Source organism: Vulpes lagopus, chromosome 6 (genome assembly GCF_018345385.1).
Source record: "Vulpes lagopus strain Blue_001 chromosome 6, ASM1834538v1, whole genome shotgun sequence".
Taxonomy (NCBI): domain Eukaryota; kingdom Metazoa; phylum Chordata; class Mammalia; order Carnivora; family Canidae; genus Vulpes; species Vulpes lagopus.
Window position 1 is genome coordinate 105756379 of NC_054829.1, and position 10708 is coordinate 105767086.

The window sequence follows — 10708 nt, forward strand, 5'->3', positions numbered from 1 at the left end:
CTTGTCAGAGTTTGTTCTAGGCACAAAACATAAAATCCCCATTTTCACAGAGCTTATAGTTTAGAGTACTGGTATGGAGGACTGGGGAAAAGATAATACATGTCAGGCATAATGAATGCTACAAAGAAAAATAAAGCTATATAAGGGAATCAAGAATGCTCTTTTTGATAGTAACCAGGGAAGGCCCCTCTGGAAAGGTGAGAGCTGAGCAGAGACATAAACTCACATGGATATCTGGAAGAAGAGCCATCCCAAGTGGTAGGTGAATGTGGAAATTACCTTAAAAGGCAAGGTGCACAAAATGGGAGATGGATAAAGAAAAGTTAATGGGCTTAGTTAATAGTCTGTAGGTCCTGGTGAGGTCAAAGGGCTGTTAGAGTATGGATGGAAGAGGGAATGAGCTAGAAAGATAAGTGGTGTCGGTGTATGGTATTCTGCCTCAAATCATATTCACCACTTGGATAGGAGGTTGACCAGGGATATCTTTTTTTTTTAATGTTTTATTTATTTATTCATGAGAGACACACAGAGAGAGACAGAGAGAGAGGGAGAAACAGACTCCCTGTGGGGAGCCTTGTGAGACTTGATCCCAGGACCTTGGATCATGACCTAAGCCAAAGGCAGACATTCAACCACTGAGCCACCCAGGCGTCCCTAGAGAGATCTATTTTCTTTATTTTTTAAAGATTTTATTTTATTTATTCATGAGAGACACAGAGAGAGAGAGAGAGGTAAAGACAAGGGGAGAGGGAGAAGCAGGCTCCATGCAGGGAGCCTGACACAGGACTCGATCCCGTGTCTCCAGGATCACGCCCTGGGCCGAAGGCAGCGCTAAACCACTGGGCCACCAGGGCTGCCTGAGAGATCTGTTTTAAAAGAGTATCCCAGGTGATATGAAAATCTTCCTAATCCCCTATTAAAACCATTATTGAATAGAAACATACAATTCAATTTATAGAGATGTTGTTTACATGCTACTTTTACAGAGTACTTCTATAGAACAAATCAAGTGTGGTCCACAAATCAGTGGAAAGGGATTCTGTTTTTTATTTATACATTATGTGTGTGTGCAAAAAAACTATTTGAAAGGTGTCTGTAGATAGGAATCTGTTGTAGTCGACATGCGTGTATTAATTAGCAACATGTAATACTAAGAAAGCCATGAGTCTTCTATTCAGAGTAACTTTTGAAGATATTGAAAATATCTTCAAAGCCAAAAAAATAAATAAAGCTGAAAACAACATCGTAGGGATCCCTGGGTGGCGCAGCGGTTTGGCGCCTGCCTTTGGCCCAGGGCGCGATCCTGGAGACCCCGGATCGAATCCCACATCAGACTCCCGGTGCATGGAGCCTGCTTCTTCCTCTGCCTGTGTCTCTGCCTCTCTCTCTCTGACTATCATAAATAAAATAAAATAAAATAAAAAAAATTAAAAAAAAAAAAAGAAAACAACATCGTAGATACTATCTAGGTAGAATTTCTGATAAGTGAAAGAAGAGTTTAAGGGAGGAAAAAAAGCACTCAAGCCTTGCCAAATGAGACAGAGACCTTCTAAAAAATAAAAGTGGTAGGTAGATATTTTAGGATTCACTCATTTTATATCTCTGAATTCAGAGACAGAATATGTATTAACCAGAAAATTGGGCCTCCTCTTCATTTCTGCCTTATACTACCCTATGAGAGCTGGCACTTGAGGGAGGAAGGTAGTGTGACTGGAGGACACAGAGGCTATTAATGCATTGCCTTCTGATAAGCCACAGGCTCATCCAAAAGTGAAAACCATTTCTTTAGGTTCCATTATTAAACGATGCATAGTTATGTAGATTTTCATGTCAATTTGGAGGCCAAAAAGCGTTACTATTAAAACCCACCAAGCTAGTTTTTAAAGATTGTTAAAATTTGTATTCACATTTGTAAGCAATCATAAATATAAACCAATGTTACTAGAGTTTACTTGAGACTCTACTTCCCTTATGAAACTTGGTTCCCATGCAAGGTTCATAATTTTGCAAAAACTCCCCAAAAGTACAGATAGTGTGCCACACAGAATCTATCAGACAACTGACAAGCTACCCTCCAGCCAGGACTCAGGCATTTTCTTAGGAGTGCGTCATCACTGTTGGGATGTTCGTGGGTTTTGCGGCTGTTTTTGCTTTTCATGTAACTTTATCTTAGGTTGGTAACCATTTAGGTTGTTGATAAATTTGATCAATGTATAGTAATGTGTATATGCTTATTTTTACACTCTAATTTCTAGTTTTCTGTAACTACATTTTTAATACATTTTTTGGTACACAATAGACATGAAATGATTATCCTGTCATTGCTAAGATAGAAATATGTATAACCTACACTTCGATCTAGCTTGCAACACTTTATTGATGATATAGCTAGTATATATGTGCTAATATAAGTAATTCGTAAATAGAGGTAAGTGCAATATAATAGGTTCTTTTAAAGTTAATAGCCTGTGGCCTTATAATATTAAATCATATGCTTAACCTTAATCTTTTCCTTAGGAATAAATAATACGTTGGGGTGCCTGGGTGGCTCAGTGGTTGAGTGTCTGCCTTTGGCTCAGATCATGATCCCAGGGTCCTGGGATTGAGTTCTGCATTACACTCCCCACAGAAAGCCTTCTCCCTCTATGTCTCTGCCTCTCTCTGTGTCTCTCATGAATAAGTAAAATCTTTAAATAAATAAATAAATAAATAAATAAATAAATAAATAAATAAATAAAATGCATATGTTCCTCTCAATTCTTTATTACATAGAAAGTTTACTTTAAGGCATAATTGTATCTTGGGTTTTTTAATACTTAACCCATCTCACAAATAGCCGAGACTTTATCCTAGGACAGGCTCCATAACAGGAACACATTTACTTAATTAAATGACTGGAAAACTGATTAGCCTTTCTTACAGTGGCGTCATTTTACAATGGCCCTTGAGAAAGCTGTAAAACACTACTGGTTTGGAAAGCCAGTTCCATTTTTTGTGGAGATTTTTTTCTATATTCCAATATCTTTGGAATCTCTCCTTCTGGACTTATATCTTATGACTTGCATAGTAACGATAGGAAATGCCTATTAACTGTTGAAAGGGAGTAGTTTTACTAGAATGCAAGATATTGTGCTTCTAGACTCTTCCTTAATTAACTAATAGAGACTGATAAGTAATTATTTGCTCAGTCAAGAATAACCAGGAGAGGGGTGCCCTGGGTGTCTCAGTGGTTGAGTGTCTGCCTTTGGCTCAGATCATGATCCCAGAGCCCTGGGATGGAGTCCCACATCAGGCTCCCGGCTCCCTGGAGAACCTGCTTCTCCCTCTCCCTTTGTCAGTCCCCCTGCTTGTGTTCGCTCTCTCCCCCCCACCTGCCCTCCCTGTCAAATAAATCTTTAAAAAAGAATAATGGAGAAATGAAGTAATAAGTCGTTTTAGGCAAGAAGGGTCAGAGCTTAAGGCAGAGTTCTTTAATAGCTAGGATTCAGAGTTTTATGTCCCCAGGAAAAACAGGGTCTGAAAAGGTGTTTTTCCACAAAATGTACTGAAGCTAAATTGCCTTTATAGAACTCAGGGCAACTTTTGGGTCATACTCAGGGAAAAAATTGGAACAGAATTGATGTGGAGAATGGGTGGGAACGAGAAGGAAACCTCTGAGAGGGAAAGAAGACTGATCCATCATAGGAGCTGCCCTTCTTTCAGGTCCAGACTTTGCGCCTGCTGCTACCCTTGGAGAAAACCCTTTGACCCCATCCTGGCTTCACTCATGGAGCCCCACCATCTTTCAGAACTCAGCCTAAATATCACTTCCTCCCAGGCCTGCGGCCTTTCCTGACCACACTCCTGTCTCGTTGAGAAACCCCTCCCAGTGTTTCCAGACCACCTTCTGCTACCCGTGTCATAGCCCCTGCCATGCGGTGGTAACCGGTGTTCTCCCTTAAAGTAAGGCCACTCTATTGTGCCCACCCTCACCTCCACGCCACCATGCCTGGCACATCGTAGGCACTCAGGAAATGTTGAACCAATTTTAAATGATTCTAACGTAGGGGAAAAAGTAAGTTGTAAACCTGGAAACAAATGTAAAGAAACAGGCTCTGGAATAAAGAAGAAACATACACTATTGTGCTGGGTTTAGGTAGAAATTGAAAGATGGCCTGAGAGAATGGGAATGGTGCCCGAGGGTGGATAGGAGCCACGTGAAAATTCGGGAGTGCACCCACACTCTGAAGTTTCAGGAGGTTCAGTGGTCTGGAGCTTCGTGCCAGATTCCCTCCAAAACAAAAAGCAAGTTGCTGCTCTCGTCACTTTCCACAACACTGTACAATACTTGTGGTTTTGGGGGGATCTTGGAAGCCACGTATCCTCCATTTCACTGTGCTGCTCTGACCCATTTACCAAGTAACCCATAAATAGGGCTGAGTGTCTGCAGTGCAGTCAGAGCCAACAGACCGTTCCTCACCAAGGAGGCCGCCGCGCAAACAGCTCCACTGCTTGGGCTCTGTTGACCTACGGATCCCATCAGAGTGTCTACGATAAATACAAATGCCATATGCAGGCGCAGGGGAGAATTACAGACCTCTCTAGGGTTTTGGAGCAGCTGTATCTTCTGAAAAAAAAATTTAATTTTCGTTTTGAAAACGGCTCCTAGATCGCTGCTGGACTGTCTACTACAAGATACCAAGTGCCCTTGTGACCTGAGCTGACCAATGTGGGCATGCCCAGCTGTAGTCTACCATTAAATGAAAATGCGTGTAAGCTAGCAGGCTCAGCTGATCCCGAGGTAAGTGTCATGTGCAGGTGGCTCTGACTCGTAGGGTAGCTGCTCCTGCTGCATTGCAACTTTGCCTCACTTCATATCTATGACTTCATGAGGTATTTCCCTAGGACTAGTTAACTAAGGAAGAAAAAAATCTGAACCTGGGCCAACTGGACTGTTACAGTATTAGTCTAGTGGTGAAGGGAAATCCTCTTTATGATAGGCAGGATTCAAGCTGTCCATTTTTCTACACTGAGATGGCCAAGAGGTGTAGATCTGTACAGCTTCCAAGGCAGTAGCTACTGGCAAGTTAATGGTAGGGGACTTGGAACAAGATTGGAAATTGATGACAAATCGGTTTGGAGACCTAGTATGTGGATAAATTTCATAAAATGGACACAGAGTGAGAGGATATTTGTATTCCATATGAGTGTACACCAAAAGGCATCTGCAGCAAAAATTGTCCACCTCAATCAGGTGAATGAAGTGACCCATCTGTGAACGTTCCTTAAGCACCCTAATGTTAGGCTCAATGGCTTATGTACAAAGTTGCCATATCTGGGAGTATAGAAGCTATACATGGGCTAAATAAATAGCTATCACCACTGTATTCCTAACCTGTTTTCAGCTGAGACTTACTTTGCTTTCTCAACATGGCATCATTTCTTGGGAGACAAAGCAGCTACCCAGTAGCAGGTTGATTACACTGGACCTTCCCATCATGGAGTAATTTGTTATCAATGGAATAGATACATACTCTGAGTATGGTTTTCCTGCCCTGCCTGCAGTGTCTGTGTCAACACCACTATCTGTGGGCTTACAGAATGCCTTCGTCATCACCATGGGACCTCCACAACATTGCTTCTGGTCAAATCTCCCATCCCATGGCAAAATAAGTATGGTAATGAGAATTCACTGGTCTTGCCACACCTGTCACCTCAAAAAGCAACTGGCCTGATAAAAAAGTAGAATGCCCCACCAAAACTGTCCTACAAGATGTAATATATGCCTTAAGTCTGCAACCAAAATTTTTCTTTCATAGCCAGAACACACAGGTCTGAAAATCAAGATTAGAAGTGAGAGCTTTGAAACAAACAAACAAACAAACAAACAAACAAACAAACAAAAACACAAAGTGAGAGCTTTGCCTCCTAACCTATTCAACAGAATTTTGGGGTCTTAGTTCCCAAAGTCAAGATGCTTCCAATGTGGGGGTCAGGGGGAATGACACACAATAATGTCCCCACTGAATTAGAAGTTATAACAACCATCTGGCCATTTTACTTCTTATACAAACACCCAGATGGGGAGTGATTCTTATTGTGAAGAGGAATTAATCTGCTGCTGTATACTGGGGCAGGGAGGTCTCTATCTGGGACCTATTGGATTTTTCAGAGAGCCTCTTAGTATTTCCATGTTCAATTCTTAAAGTTAATGGAATATTATAGGAACTCATTTTTAAAAGGGAGTGTCGGGAATCCCTGGGTGGCTCAGCGGTTTAGCGCCTGCCTTTGGCCCAGGGAATGATCCTGGAGTCCCGAGATCGAGTCCCATGTCGGGCTCCCAGGATGGAGCCTGCTTCTCCCTCTGCCTGTGTCTCTGCCTCTCTCTCTCTGTGTGTGACTATCATAAATAAATAAATAATAAATAAATCTTTAATAAAAAATAAAAGGGAGTGTCATTGATGACCCAAACTCTCCAAAAGTTAAAGTATCTGTCTCCTACTAGGTAAAGAAAGCAAACTGCATTCTATACTGTAATGAATAGAAACTGGAAAATGATCTGAGAGGTATAGTGCAAACTCAATTCTAGCCCTGGAGCTGTCACATTACATTAGACCAACTCTAGTGGAAAAAATAGGGTTTGAGAGCCAAAACACAGAATTTGAATTCTAGTCTCTCTTGTAGCTGTGTGATCTGGGATAAGTCCCTAAACTTTTCTGAGCCCTACTAGAGATAATTCTGTGCTAAAAATCTTGTGGGAATTTTATGGTATAAATGTATAAAGTTTTCTGTGTAACGCCTGAACACAGTAGATATTTTTTTTATTTATGATAGTCACACAGAGAGAGAGAGAGAGAGAGAGGCAGAGACACAGGCAGAGGGAGAAGCAGGCTCCATGCACCAGGAACCCGACGTGGGATTCGATCCGGGGTCTCCAGGATCGCGCCCTGGGCCAAAGGCAGGCGCCAAACCGCTGCGCCACCCAGGGATCCCACTGGACATAGTAGATACGGTTAACCCTTGAACAATACTGGTTTTGGACTGTGCAGGTCTACTTATATGCAGATTTTTTTTTTTTTTTTTTTTTTTTTTTACTTTTATAAAATTGAGTTCTTGGTTCCTTGGAGCTCCTTTTTTTTTTTTTTTCAAATTTGCATTTAAATTCTAATTAGTTAACATATAGTATAGTATTGGTTTTAGGAGTAGAAATTAGTGATTCGTCACTTACATACAACACCCAGTGCTCACTACAACAGGTGCCCTCCTGAATACCCATTAATCATTTAGCCCATCCCCCCACCACCTCCCCTCTAGCAGCCCTCAGTATGTTCTCTATGGTTAAGAGTCTCTTATGGTTTGTCTCCTTTTTTTTTTTCTCTTTCCCTATGTTCATCTGTTTTGTTTCTTAAATTCCATGTATGAGTGAAATCATATATTTGTCTTTCTCTGACTGACTTATTTCACTTAGCATAATACACTCTAGCTCCAACCACGTTACGGCAAGATTTCATTCTTTTTGATGACTAATATTCCATTGTAACCAATACCACCTCTTCTTTATCCATTCATCAGTTGATGGACATTTGGATTCTTTCCATAATTTGACTATTGTTGATAATGCTGCTAAAAACATCAGGGTACATGTGCCCCTTCAAATCAGTATTTTTGTGTCATTTCGGTAAATACTTAGCACAATTGCTGGCTCATAGGGTAGCTCTATTTTTAACTTTTTGAGGAACCTTCATACTGTTTTCCAGAGTGGCTATAGCAGTCTATATTCCTACCAACAGCGAGGGTTCCCCTTTCCCTACATCCTTATCAGCATCTGTTGTTTCCTGTATTGTTAATTTTAGCCATTCTGACAGGTGTGAGGTAGTGTCTCATGGTTTTGATTTGTATTTCCCTAATGAGTGGTGTTGAACACCTTTTCATGTGTCTGTTAGCCATTTGGATGTCTTCTTTGGAGAAATGTCTGTTCACATCTTCTGTCCATTTCTTAACTGTATTATTTGGTTTTGGGGTGTTGAGTTTGATAAATTCTTTACAGATTTTGGATACTATCCCTTTATCAGATAGGTAATTTGCAAACATCTCCCATTCCATAGGCTGCCTTTTAGTTTTTTTTTATAAATATCTTTTTAAAAAATATTTTATTTATTTATTCATGAGAGACACAGACTGAGAGAGAGAGAGAGAGAGAGAGAGAGGCAGAGAGAGAAGCAGGCTCCATGCAGGGAGCCCGATGCGGGACTTGATCCTGGGACTCCAGGATCAGACCCTGGACTAAAGGCAGGCACCAAACCGCTGAGCCACCCAGGGATCCCCGCCTTTTAGTTTTGTTGATCATTTCCTTCACTGTGCAGAAGCTTTTTATCTTGATGAAGTCCCAATAGTTCATTTTGCTTTGGTTTCCTTTGCCACTAGAAATGTGTCCAGTAAGAAGTTGCTATGGCCCATGTCAGAGAGGTTTCTGCCTGTGTTCTCCTCTAGGATTTTGATAGTTTCCTGTCTCACATTTAGGTCTTTCATCCATTTTGAATTTATTTTTGTGTCAGGTGTAAGAAAGTAATCCAGTTTCATTCACTGGTACAATTTAAATGGAATTGATTCCTTGATGTTCTGCTTCTTCATTATTGATATGTAGAAATACAACAGATTTCTGTACATTAATTTTATATCCTGAACTTTGCTGAATTTGTGTATCGGCTCTAGCAAATTTTTGGTGGTCTTTTGGATTTTCTACATAGAGTATCATGTTGTCTGTGAATGGTGAAAGTCTGACTTCTTCCTTGCTGATTTGGATGCCTTCTATTTCTTTTTGTTGTCTGATTGCTAAGGCAAGGACTTCCAGTACTATGTTAATAATAGTGGTCAGAGTGGACATCCCTGTCTTTTTCCATACTATAGAGGAAGAGCTCTTAGTTTTTCCCCAATGAGGATGAGATTAGCTGTGGGTCTTTCATATATGGCCTTTATGATGTTAAGGTATGTTCCCTCTGTGGCTACTTTGTTGAGGTTTTTATCAAGAACGGATGCTTAGGGCAGCCTGGCTGGCTCAGCGGTTTAGCACTGCCTTCGGCCCAGGGCATGATCCTGGAGACCTGGGATCGAGTCCCACGTTGGGCTCCTTGCATGGAGCCTGCTTCTCCCTCTGCCTATGTCTCTGCCTCTCTCTCTCTCTCTCTGGTCTCTCATGAATAAATAAATAAAATCTTAAAAAAAAAAAAAAAAAGAATGGATGCTGTAGGGGCACCTGGGTGGCTCAGTGGGTTAAGCCTCTGCCTCTGGCTCAGGTCATGATCCAGGAGTCCCGCCCCACATTGGGCTCTGCTCAGTAGGGAGTCTGCTTCTCCTTCTTCCTCTGCCCCTCCTTGCTCCTTCTGTCTCTCACTTACTCTCTCTTTCTCAAATAAATAAATAAATAAATAAAATAAATTTTTAAAAGAATGGATGCTTTATTTTGTCAAATGCTTTTTCTGCATCTATTGAGAAGATCATATGGTTTTTATCCTTTCGTTTATTAATGTGATGTATCACACTGGTTGATTTGCAAATATGGAACCCACCCTCTGCAGCCCAGGAATAAATCTCACTTGATGGTGGTAAATAATTTTTTTAATGTCCTGTTGTATTCAATTTGCTAGTATCTTGTTGAGAATTTTTGCATCTATGTTTATCAGGGATACTGATCTGTAATTCTCCTTTTCAGTGGGATTTTTTTCTGGTTCTGGAATCAAGGTAATGCTAACCTTATAGAATGAGTTCGGGAGTTTTCTATTTTTTTAGAGTAGTTTGAGAAGAAAAGTATTAACTCTTCTTTAAATGTTTGGTAGAATTCCACTGGGAAGCCGCCTGGCCCTGGACTTTTGTTTGTTGGGAGATTTTTGATTACTGATTCAATTTGTTTGCTGGTTGCAGATTTTTTTTTTTTCAATAAATACAGTATAATACTTAAATGTATTTTGTCTTGTAATTTTCTTAATGACCTCTCTTTTCTCTAGCTTACTTTACTAAGAATACAGTATATGATGCATATAACATGGAAAATCTGTGTTAATCCAGCACTGTGGTTATACAGAAGCAATCTTACTCCATTACCTCATATACCATCAGACCTCAAAACCTGACTCTCACCGGTGAGCCACAATTGTTATGCTAAATTTTGTTTGATATCAAGTTTTAACCTTCCACCTGATAATCTCTTTATTAGTAGAGAGTTATGAACTCTTATACCTCTGGGCCTTTGAACATGCTGTTCCCTCTGCTAGAAACGTATCTTCACCTCTTAATTTGACTAGCTCCCATTCTTCCTTCAGTTATTAGTATGTACTGACATCAGTTTAACCCTTACCTGAAGCCTAGGTAGGGTCCCCCTCCATAGGCCCTGATACTTTTCCTATTACAACATTTATTTCACTTCATTTAACCACCTGTTCTGTTTAGCTTCCCCACTATATCCTGTGTGGGCAAGAAACTCAGCATTTTTGTTCATCACTCTATTATTAGAGCCTTGAACAATATCTGGCACACCCCTGTGCACAGATAACCAGAAGTATGTGTGTTTGTGTTATTCTTTTTTATTGTTTATTTATTTAGAGACAGAGTGAGAGGGAACATGGGAACATGGGAACATGGGAACAGGTTTTGGGGAGGGAGGGGCAGAGAGGGAATCCATGGCCATCACAGAGCCTGAAGCTCCACACCCAGCATGAGCCCAAGAAGAGTTCAA